This window comes from Coffea arabica, chromosome 8c, assembly GCF_036785885.1.
Source record: "Coffea arabica cultivar ET-39 chromosome 8c, Coffea Arabica ET-39 HiFi, whole genome shotgun sequence".
In the NCBI taxonomy this organism is placed as follows: Eukaryota; Viridiplantae; Streptophyta; class Magnoliopsida; order Gentianales; family Rubiaceae; genus Coffea; species Coffea arabica.
The window spans coordinates 39,891,135-39,903,318 of NC_092325.1; positions in this window are offsets into that span (position 1 = coordinate 39,891,135).

The following is a 12,184-nucleotide window of genomic DNA, read 5'->3' on the forward strand; positions in this document are numbered from 1 at the left end:
AAGTGAAAATAGTACAGTATGTTTATGTTATCCACACAAGTGAGGGGTAAACCCTATGGAAATAGTACAGTAGGTAAGAGCTAAAACATAGAACAAATAAAACAACTAAGAAACTACAATGAAATTGGCTAGCTGGGATGGAATTAGGATCTTGGTTAGGGGAGGGGGCGAGAACATTCACCATATTAATAAGAAACAGACATATTAGCAATCATTATAAAATTTTGAATCACGAATTTAGAATAAAAATAGTTATTTAAATAACTAATAGCCAATAACTAAGTTACAATAGAAAAAATTGTGATGCAACAAAAGAAAAGAAAAAAAGAATTGCCTGGAAACAATGGAGTTTGGGGAAGAGTCAACGTTTGAAATAAATTCGATGAAGATGAGTAAGATTGATGCTTGATTAGAGTCGACACTTTTCGTGTTTGTTTTTAATAATACTCCTACCATTGTTGTTAATAAAATTGTACCAATGGTTAAATTTCCTTCTTTTTGTATTTTTTTTCTATTTGTGTAGTGTTTCTTTAGTTCCTATTTCAAAATTATACTACTAAAGTAATATACTAATAGTATATTACTATTAGAACATTGATTAACACATTAATAGTATGTTAATTAAAGAAATAAAGAATCGGGTTGCTTTAAACATTATTCTAAAGAGAAATTAAAGGAGATTTATTGATTGCTCTTTCAAATTTACTGAATATTACTCATCTACTAAAATTAAAGTCGTACTAATTGCATGTTAAATGAGGAAACTAAGAGTTGAATTGTTATAGTGCACTTATATAATGAAAAATTAAAGGAAGTAAAAAGCCTAATAATAAATATATGAAGATAAAATTTAATTTGAAAGCTACTAGTCCTTGTACACATTTGAAAAAAACAAATGGAAAACTTTAGAGGTGGTTGCCAGTGGCAGCCCCCTTCACCCCTACATCCATCCCATGCTGGCAAGTCCAATGTAACTAGTACTTGTCCTTTGATTTTTATTTTGCAAATTTTCTGGTTTTAGCTAAAATTGCTGTTCTTGGCATGAAATGCAATACTACATAAGTTTGAATCTGTAATTTTATTTTCCAAATTTGCTTGTTATAGCTAAAATTCCTTTTCTTGGCATGAAATGCAATACTACATATATAAGTACTGTAAGCATAACATAAATTGATATCATGATATCAATTTATAGTCACGCACCAAATGGCTATGTTCAATAGGTAAAGCTTCTGATATCATGGGTTAAGATTAGTCAACGTATCAAAAAAAAAAAAGATTGGTCAACGTAAGTGATGAATTTATACTAGCATAACCAAAAAAAAAAAAAAAAAAAAGGGGATGATGGATGATCATGATTGATGAAAGACAAATGCAGCTGGTCAACTAGTGAATTTATTTTTGTTTTACAAAGACATAAGGCAGAAAAAAGGATTAAAAGAAAAGCATATTGATGAATTCGTCAAATACAGCTGAAGTGGAACAACTATATATCCTTCGATTTTGGATGTTGCATAGTATCGTCTGCAGGTCTGCTGGCTTCTCTAGGCAATAAAGTTCTCCATCTACTCATTTTTCTTCGCTTGAGCTTTCTGCCATGATCAATTATTATCAACAGAAGACTGCAAATCCATAAATAGAGAAAGTGAACAGTATTGACCAGCTGCAACAAACTCAGAGATTCTTTGGTGACTTGCATGCACTGATGTTCATAGATGGTAACAATAATGTCAGCAAGCATTTGGCTGATACATATGCCTACGAACCTGTTGTCGGAAATTCTGATCCCTAATATTGGAGACAAACTAGTCAAGCCCCATGTGAGACTGGCCTGCTGCTACTATTGATGTGTATAACTAACATTTCCATGGTGGGAATGGTGGTCGAAAATATCAGGATTGAGAACGATCATTGGGCTGGAATGTTGCTCCATTCTTTCACGTAAACTGTCAATATCATATCATGCATGCATGTGAAGACAGTTCTCATTTATTATCTTCCTGCCGTCGTCCCAAAAAAATTTCGGTGATGGATATCAAGCATTTAATTCGAAGTTTGGACAGCATTCATTCAGACTCCAATCCATGTTTGTCTGTCTGATTCTTTCCAATGGTGGAAGGGACACCTTTTTCTGAATTTCAAACTGACATGGACTATTGAGTGTTTGCTTTTTTGAGAATCGTGATGATACTATGATAAGATAAGGAGGAGGGGCAGGGACGGTTACCGTCCCTTTTACGATCAAGAGTTAGCCAAACAAAATTATAAGTTTCAGATTTCAATTTGTGTGGGATCTACAAAATTTTGTTCTAGAGTTACATGTTGTTGAAAGTAAGTTACATCGTGTGCAAACAGAGTTACGTCCTATGCAAAATACATATAACCTTCCGAAACGGTTGCTTCTGTAACTGCTCTAGCCCCGGGTCCGATAAGATAAGGTTTTTTGACTGATATCTTGGATTCGTTCTTCCTACTTTCCTCGATAAATTTTGTACGCTGATATACTTCATTTAAGTGAAAATAGTGCATCCAATTCCACTGATTTTCTTGACTTTACTAAGAGGATTGGTCGACAGGTTATTGGTTCTATGAATATTAATCTTGAATATTCAATCTTTTCGTACCATCTAGTGATAAGAACGTGTATGGTTGAGTTTTGTTATCAAAATCCCACTGGTACTGGTATTCGCTCCTTTAAGTAAAAATATGCAGCGTTTTAAGTAAAAATTTGGACTTTTGTGAAAGTTTCTCAAAATTAGATTATTACTAACACATTCCTCACGAACTGCGTTCCTTTGGAGGTGTAAGTTTTGTAATTGTTTTTTTCTAATTTCTACTTTTACCAATTTAAATTGTCATGTTAATTATACTTTACTCATTTATTTCTTTTACTTGAAGTAACATTCATAGTGCATCACATTCTTTCCAACTCATTTTGGTGTAGTTCTTACAAGTTTAGGAATCATTTAAATTTAGGAATTCAGAATAAAATTTATGGATTACGTTGCATAATCAAGAAGACTTAATTGAATGGTTTTACCATTTTAGAATTTCTCAAAAGTTAAAAGCCAATCTAATTACATATACCAAACTCCTCTCTTTTTTTTTTTTTTTTTTTTTTTTTTGGTGTCCTTGTGTATTTTTCCCCTTATGAGTGGTGGGTGATATATGCTTTGAGCTTTCAAACTACAATAAGAAAATCTTGTATAACGCCGCCTAATTTTTCTTTTTATTATTTCATATGGATGATATTAATGCAAAACTATGTTTTTAGATCAGAACTCGAACTGTGAATCATTTTTCGTTTTTCTGTTTAGCAATCAACTATATATAGTTTAATCTGTGAATTTTGTTGTTAGCTGGTTTCAATCTTTTAGTTTCAAATTTTGATAATTGAGAGGAAAACTTGCGTCATTCATTACATTAGCAGTAGAAGATGAAAAAAATGTCCTTTACACTCCAAAATAGGAAAAGAGAATGGAAAAGAAAATAAACATGCAAGCATCCTAATCGAATATTAGTTGTATGGAGTATCCGGGTTGGGATCCTCTCCATTAATGTACGCTTCATTTTGTCTTCATTTATATTTATATCTAAACTATTATAATTCTATAAATGACCCAATTATGTGTTAGGAAACTGGCTTAATTTCTTTTAGTCAAGATTTCTATTTGGTGTGGGAAATAACTAATTTTCTAATTGGATCTAGTTACTTGAAGTAGTAGTCAAGTAAAGCCCTATTAAAAAACTTGAATTAGATATATCTTTGTTTGGATAGAGTATTATTTGAAATATTATTTGGAATAATTACTGTAGCACTTTTTGTGATGTGATGTATGTGAGATAAAAAGTTGATTGGGAATATAAAAAGATGGGTTGGGAAATGTGTTTATGATGCAAGCGAAATATTATTTGGAATAATATGTGTATCCAAACAAGCACTTTTTGTTATTTGGTTTTTTGGCAGTAATGTTCTCTATAAATAGGTATATTGGCATACTACAGAGACACACAAGGAGACACAAGGGACATCATGTAGCCTTATACATGGGGTGTGAGAGAGGATTCTTGGGAGATGAGAGATGGTATATAAGGGTTGGGTTTGGGTTCAAGTTGTATTATTGTATAGGGTTTTCCTCTCATAATAAAGAATAGGTTTCTCTCCGTGGACGTAGGCTCAATGGTGGATTCGAATCACGTTAAATATTGTGCGTCGTTTATCTTTCATGCTTGTATCTTATTTACCATTAAATTGTTGTGTACTTAATATTTCAATAGTTGTTTATTCCGCGTTTGGATCCTAACATTATGTTATTAATTACTTTTCTTTTGATTTCTAGATCAATATACTCGAACATGATTTTTTTTAAAAAAAAATATTTTGACATTTAATTTGCATGAAATACTTGAACGACAAAAAAATGGGTTCAAATTACGAAAATAATCTAAATGATTATTCAGACGGTAAAACTTAGTCAATTTCATACGCCATTTTGTGTATAATTAACACAAGCCATAAAAATATATCATGAATTTTGTTGGTTTTCAAAAACAAACTTTGAAATTAACTTTGTTGTGATGTAATACAGAGAAGTTCTTTCCAATTCAACGAAGAGGAGCCTAGTCCCAGATCATTCCACAGAAAAAGCTCAAAACAATTAAACCTTGGATTGGTTTGATTTTTTTTTTTCTTTTTTGGTTTTACTTCCTGTGTTCATTGGAAGAATTTAAACTATACAATTTACAAAGGCAAGGGAGGAAAAGGCACTACTAGAGTCAAAAGTCGACCTCACGATCACTTGATTCCTGTCCATGTAACATGGGCTTGACGCCCAACACGCTTAGAGGTAACGGGACCCAGTAAGGATGAGTCTTGGGCCAATCAACAACCTCTTAGTCGCGGTTACACTTTACCCTACTCAAACTTTAATTGGATTTATCTCACTTCATTCTTGGGCCGATAGGAGGAGAAAATGATTACAAATTTCTTTCGAGTTGTTTGAAAGTATTAGCAAATGAAATACGTGTCCTCGACACATGTATGATATACCATCAAATTTCGAATAGCCAATGAGGATGAGTTAATATAATGATTGAGAGCACACATTTTGTCTCCACTTAGGGATTATTCTTTTTTTAAAAAAAAAATAATAATAAGAAAGAAACTTGGCAAGTTTAAAGTATAAAAAATCCTATCATCTCTTTTCTTTTCATTTCTTTCAAAGCTTCTAAAGAGAAGGGTATTTTGATTTTGGGTTAATTATATTTACCTCTTCTAAGATTTGACCAAACTACCGATCGAGCCTTGAGATTTAGGCAAAGAACAGTCTATCCCTTGAAATAAACAAGCGTTTATAAAAATACCCCCTAATGTCTTGAACCGCTGGAGTTAGCGTTGATGTCAACAAAAACATAGGGCTTGTTTGGAAGTGAAGTTTTTGGCCTAGTTTTTTAGCTACTAGTTTTTTAACAACTTTTGCTACAGGAACCCCAAAAACTTATCAAAGTTTTTTACCTACACACTTCAAAATAAATACACAAAAAACTTTCCCCTCTTTTTTCTTTTTTTTTTTCCTTTCTCCCTCCCCCCTCCTCTCTTTCCCTCTGCCTTTCCCCGCCACCTTCCCCCTTTGTCCTCCGCCATCTCCTCCCCTCATCACCAGCGCACTCCGCCACCTCGCTGCACGTCTCTCTCCTCTCGCGCGTTTCTCGATCTTCGCGGCCAGACACCGCTGCCCACGGCCGCGCGACTCCAGCGACACCACAGCCCTTCTCTCTCCCTCGCAACACCGACGAAGCCACCACCACCTCGCGCGACTCCAGCCCAACCGCCGCCTCTCACTCGCGCTACGCCCCCTGGATCCATCGTGCGCCGCCGTTCCTCCTTGGCCACCACGCAAAGCTCTCACGCGTTCTCTCTCCTCTTCGCAACTCCTACCTCGCCACCGTTCCTCTCAGCTCTCTCCATCACAGCGCAGGGGTGGGGGAGGGGGGTTGCGGGCAGAGGAAGAGGGAGGGGGAGCTTTTGCAGGGGTGGCAGGGCTGAGGGAGAAGGCGGGGGGAGGGGGTGGCGGGGCAGAGGGAAAAGGGGGGAGGGGATGGCAGGGGCTAAGGGGGTGGCGGGGGAGAGGAGGAGAAAGGGAAAGGGAGGAGAGGGGTGGCGGGGGTAACGGGGAAGAGGAAGGGGGAAGGAAGAAGAAGAAGAAAGAAAGAAAAGAAAAAGAAAAGAAAGAAAAAGAAAAAGAAAAAGAAAGAGAAAGAGAAAAGGAAAGAAAAAAAGAAATGGAAAAAAAATTTCACCTTACAAAAACTTCTACAAAATTTTTCTACTTACAAAACTTCTACAAAATTTTTTCAAAAACTTCTACAGTGCACTACAGTAAAGTTTTAGACAAACTCCCAAAAAACTCAGGTTCCAAACAGGCCCATAGTGTGAGAGCGAGTCCAAAAATACCCTCATAATATTCGTACATTATCACAAACAAATTTTTTTTTTTGCTGATAAACTCAAAAGAAAAAAAAAAGTGCTTCAAATATAGCAGAACATAATACGAACGGAGCCACCGCTTCCTCCATCTTCATTAGGCATCATTCAAACTTCTCTCTTTTCTTTATCAAGAAAATTTTCTACTACCACCTCCATCTTCTTCTTTGTTTTCCTCACACATTCACACACTCAAAGTCTCAAATCTACCAGTATCCTTTTCGTCTTTACAAGTCATAAGGGATGTTCTACATCCTTTTAAGGTGTGACTTGGGGTTTGGCCAAAGGTTCTTCGACTTCATAACTTTCCACAAACTTTTTTCTTTTCTTTCTATCCAAACAAAGAGTTAATCATTGCCCCAGCTCTGGCCAAGATAATTGCCACAGGACTTGAGTTTAGATGGCAGGGATGAAGTCTTTAATTTGACTCTTCAAGTCTTTCTCTCGTAACGTTTAGAATCTCCTGTCGAATTGAAAACAGTTAATTTCTCAAAACTCGAAAAGAATTTTAATATTTCTTTTACGCCTGACAATTATCTTTCTATTTTGTTTTCCTAGTTCCTTTTTCAACCTTCTTTGCCAGGAAGAGGACAAATCATGTTTTAACTCTTTTTTTTTTTTTTTTTTTTCATTGTATGGTAGTGAGTAGGAATTCGACCCCCCAACCACTTTTTCTTTCTTTTTTTTTTTTTAAAGATAAAACAATTTTTTTGGGTAGACCCATGTATTTACAATATCATCATCATCTGCTGAATGATTGGAAAGCATGAAAATAGAGGAGCTTTATAGGAAGTCTATGTGACAAATTTAACCATACAGCAAGTGCAAATTTTACGCTGACACTACTCTAATAATATCTTGATGCAAGTGTTAGTACTTAGTACATCCATTCATGACATTTTAACCTCTTTCAAATATTGGATCAAATTAATGTACTAATGTTCGACAAGTATATGTGAGTTAGTAAAGGAGAATCCACATCCCTAATTTGCTGATTTGCTATCAGTTGCCAGTTGCCACAGGCCTATGCAACTTGCAACTTCCCAAACACCCTCACTAAGGTATAGTACTCTTCATCCCTTCAACATCAAAAGGGTGGTTACCTATTTTGTACATATCTTTTGTCTTTTCTTTGGGAGGGAGAATAGATCCAAAAGAGTTACTTTCCAATTTTGGAAAAGCTGACTCCAATTGACTCTTAAAATTTTTGTTCTGCAGATCGACTTATTTGAAAAGAAGGCAAAGAACTGGTGTGATGAGGGCTCCGTGCCCTCCGAACCCTTCTTCGTGGCTCGACCTGGTGCAACAAGGGAAGACGATGGTATGTTTTGATTAAGCCTCTTCCCGTTGCCTTACACATAATAAATATAATACAGCTAAAGCTAAGTTGTAGCACTAATTTGTTTTTGGCCTGTTGCTCATTGTCCATTCCACCAACCCTCCAATCTAAAATAAGACGTTAAAAAAAAAAAAAAAACCCTTCCGAATTTGGCTTCGGGACTAAATCATATTACAATTTGCATACAGGAGTTGTGATCTCAATTATCAGTGACAAAAATGGGGATGGATATGCTTTAGTGTTGGATGGAACAACATTTGAAGAAATTGCCAGAGCAAAATTCCCTTATGGTCTTCCATATGGATTCCATGGCTGCTGGGTGCCAAAGAAGTGAAATAGTCATGTTGCAGTTTAATGGAGTATCTTTAGCATTATTACTAGCCATCAATAAGGAATTTGTTCATCCATATATTATATGAATCAATATTGTGGTTAGTTGTCATCATAGTGCTTTTGTCTTCTCGTCAGCTGAACTCTGAGGGATCGCCCGTCAATCCCCGAAACATTGGTTGTAATACGTAAATCCATGTTTTTAAGTAATGCAGTTGAAGATCCATTCTGCTATACTATCTAAAGTACAGCATCCATTTCGTCTGGTTTTCCTGATCTACGACTAAGAAGGTGGCTTTACCGCTAAGATCAATCTTTCTTGCAGTCGACTAAAATTTGAATATGCAGTAATGCGTTTGAAACCTGTAAAATTTGGACTTACTCTGAAACTTTCTCCAAATTAGACTATGATTAACATGTTCCTCATGAATTGCTTTCCTTTGGAGTTTAAAACGGTTTCCTTTGGAGATAAAATGTTTCTACTTTTATCATTTTAAATTTCAAGTTAATTATGCTTTACTCATTTAGTTTCTTTTTCTTTAAGTAGCATCCATAGTGTATTGCATTTTTTCCCAACTCGTTGCGGTTCAATTCTTCAAAGTTAAGGAATTATTTATAGATAGGAATTCAAAACAAAAATCATGGATAACGCTGCATAATTTGGAACACTTAATCCAATGCTTTTGCCGTCTTAAAACCTCTCAAAATTCAAAAGTCAATCTAATTACATATACCAAACTCCTTTGTTTTTCTTTTTTTTTTTTTCTCCTTGTATTTTTTCCCCTTATGAGTGGTGATATATGCTTTGAACTTTGAAATTCCAAAATTTGCATATGTATTCTGCATTCAACCATGATAATTATATACTGTCAGTGTATATAAGATTTACTCTAAGAAAGTCTTGTATAATATCACATAATATTTCTTTTTCTTGTTTCAGAGTGATAATATTGATGCCAAATGTTATCTTGAGATCAGAACTCAAACGGCGAATCATTTTCCATCTTTTAGTTTAGCAATCAATTATATATAGTTTAAGCTGTTAATTTTGTTGTTATCTGGTGTCAGTCTTTATTTAGTTCTTTTGTTCTTCTCCTTCTAGTTTCGTATCTTCATAATTGAGAGGAAAAATTACATCATTCATCCTTTCCACTCCAAAATAGGAAAAGAGAATGGGAAAAAAAAAGTAAATATGCAAAAACCCTAGTAGAATATCAGTTGTAAGGAGTATCCGAGTTGGAATCCTCTCCATTGTTCTCTTCACTTTTTTCTTCATTTATTTATATCTAAATTAGTATATTTGTATTAAATCACCCAATTATGTCATTTCTTTTCTTTTGATTTTTATACCAACATACTAGAAAATGGTTTTTTTTTAAAAAGTATATTTTGACATTCGATTTGCATGAAACATTTAAATGATAAAAAAAATGGGTTCAAAATTTATAATGATTACTCAGACGGTAAAACATAGTCCATTTCATACATAATTTTGTTCTATATAATTAATGCAAGTGATGAGATATATCATGAACATTGTTGATCTTTAAAATAATTTTCAAGTTAAATTTATCGTGACGTAATAGAGAGTAGTTCTTTCTAATTCAATGAAAAGAAACCTAATCCTAGATCATTCCGCCAAAAAGTCCAAATTGAACTTTGAATTTTTTTTTCCCCTTGTATGTGTTCCTTGGGAGATTCCAAACTTTACCAACAGGATGGAGGAAGAACAGGATTCAAGCGTCTACCTCACGGTCACTTGGTTACTCTCCATTTAACATGGACTTGGTGACCCAACTCGTTTAGACGTAACGGGACTCGGCCAGGGTGAGTCTTGGGCCCATAAATGATCTCTAAGTGGGAATTAGAATTTACACCTAGACAAACTCTAATTGGATTTATCTCCTCTTTGTTCACTTCATTCTTGGGCCGATCTGTAGGGCCATGTTTGAGAGTTTTTTTTTTTTTTTTTTCAGCGACGATACATTTGTATAATTTACTCTATCTTAATCTAGAGAGGAGGGGGGTCTAAGGAGGCTGTGGTAGGGAGTTAGTGGATATACAGACCCAACTAGACTAAGGAAATACTATGACACAATTCTTAGATTTTTTTCGCAACCCTCACCTACAGCCCAAGGAGAGACTTAAGCCCCTCCCTGGTGGCCACTGAGCCATTGGCCCAGTGGTTCCATGTTTGAGAGTTTAGGTGGGGGAAATTTTTTTCTTGAGGAAACTTAGGAGAGAAAGAGGAGAAGAAAATGATTACAACTTTCTTTGGAGTTGTTGGGAAGTTGTAGCAAATAAAATAAGGATACGGGTCTTTGACATGTTTGGTGTACCATTAAATTTGGAATCATGATGATTTGTTGGGTAGCCAATAATGATCGTAATACATTATTGATTGAGAGCACTCATGTTGTCTCCATTGCTCTCCTCTTAGGGATTATTCTAAGAAAAAAAGAAAGAAAGAAAGAAAGGAACTAGACAAGTATAATGTATAAAGAATCCTCCCGTCTCTTTTCTTTCCATTTATTTTAAAACTTGTAAAGTGAAGGACATTTTGCTTTTGCTTTCCAAACTTTTTGCTTTCCTTTCTATCCAAACACAGAAGTAATCATGGCCACAGCTAAGGCCAAGTTAATTGCCCCAAAACCTAGTTTAACAAATAAGAACATTAGTCACATGATTATAAAATCTTTCCATTGTAAGGCTTGGAGCCTTCCATTGAATTGAAAAAGGTGAATTCATCAAAACTCAAAAGAAATTTGATATTTCTTTGACGCCTTACAATTCTCTTCCCTTTTTCTTTTCCTGGTTCTTTAATTTTTTCAAGTTTCTTTGGTAGGAAGAGGACAAATCACGTTTTAACCCTTTTTTTTAAAAAAAAAAAAAATTATGGTAGTGATTAGGAATTCGTACTTTTGTTTTTAATAAAATTTAAACTTCATTAATATGTTGCTAGAAATCATACAGCACGATTTTATTTTATTTTATTTTTTAAGAAATTCGTTCTTTGTCTTACCTTTTGTTATGACAAATTACCACTTTATGCTATTGCATCATTTCGATGTAATTCTGATAGCTGATCAAAGTTAAAGAAATGAAACATGAAGTCATGAAATCAATGGAATTTGACCACAATCACCACTCATCACCCATTTTTATTAGCTCCATTAATTAAGTAACCTCACAATTGACACCATACAATAGGTTTAACAGGTGGGGTGCAATATATAACTCGAGAGTGTAAATTAGAATCCCTATGAAGGTTATGAGTGTGCAGTGAAATCAATCAAACGTATACAGAAAACAATCCCTTTCGAAAGCCCCAAGATTTGGTCGTCCAAACAACAATAAATGGCAGTGTTGGATTAGTCCACCGGATTAAATATTGGTATAGATTATGAATGCCTTTTAATGATCCCACAATTTCACAAGGCCCTATACACAATATGACAAAAGGAAAGGCGAGGTTATGGAATGCTTTGTAAATGGTCAAGGGAAAAAAAATTATTAAGAGCAAGCAATCATGGCCTCTGGATAAATAACAAGCTCTAGAAGACGTAGGAGTCTAAGTTGATGTTTGCAGAAAGAATAATATCATTACATCATCTCATATTTTCAAATGTGCACATCAATGTCAATTGTCACGAGGTCCAATACAGAAACTACACGGCCGCAAGGAGCATGCAGCCGAAAAGAGAAAGTACAATTACATGCTTACAAAATTAAGTTATGACAATTAGAGGAATATTCGGACTCTATTATACTTTGTCTAATATGACAAAAAAAAAAAAAAAAAGAGATACATCACCTATTTTGGAGTTAAGATGTCTTACATTTCTGACAGAAAGTACAGGCTAGAATATACGTTAAACATCATGCTTTCTCACATCCATTTTGAGAAAGTTTTTCCCATTTTATATTTGGATGAAATATCTCATACTTTTTTGTTCCCAATTTAGTTGTTTCCTGCTTTGATTTTTCCTGATGGTAAGTTATGGTTTTCTAGAAGCTAACTTGTGTCATCA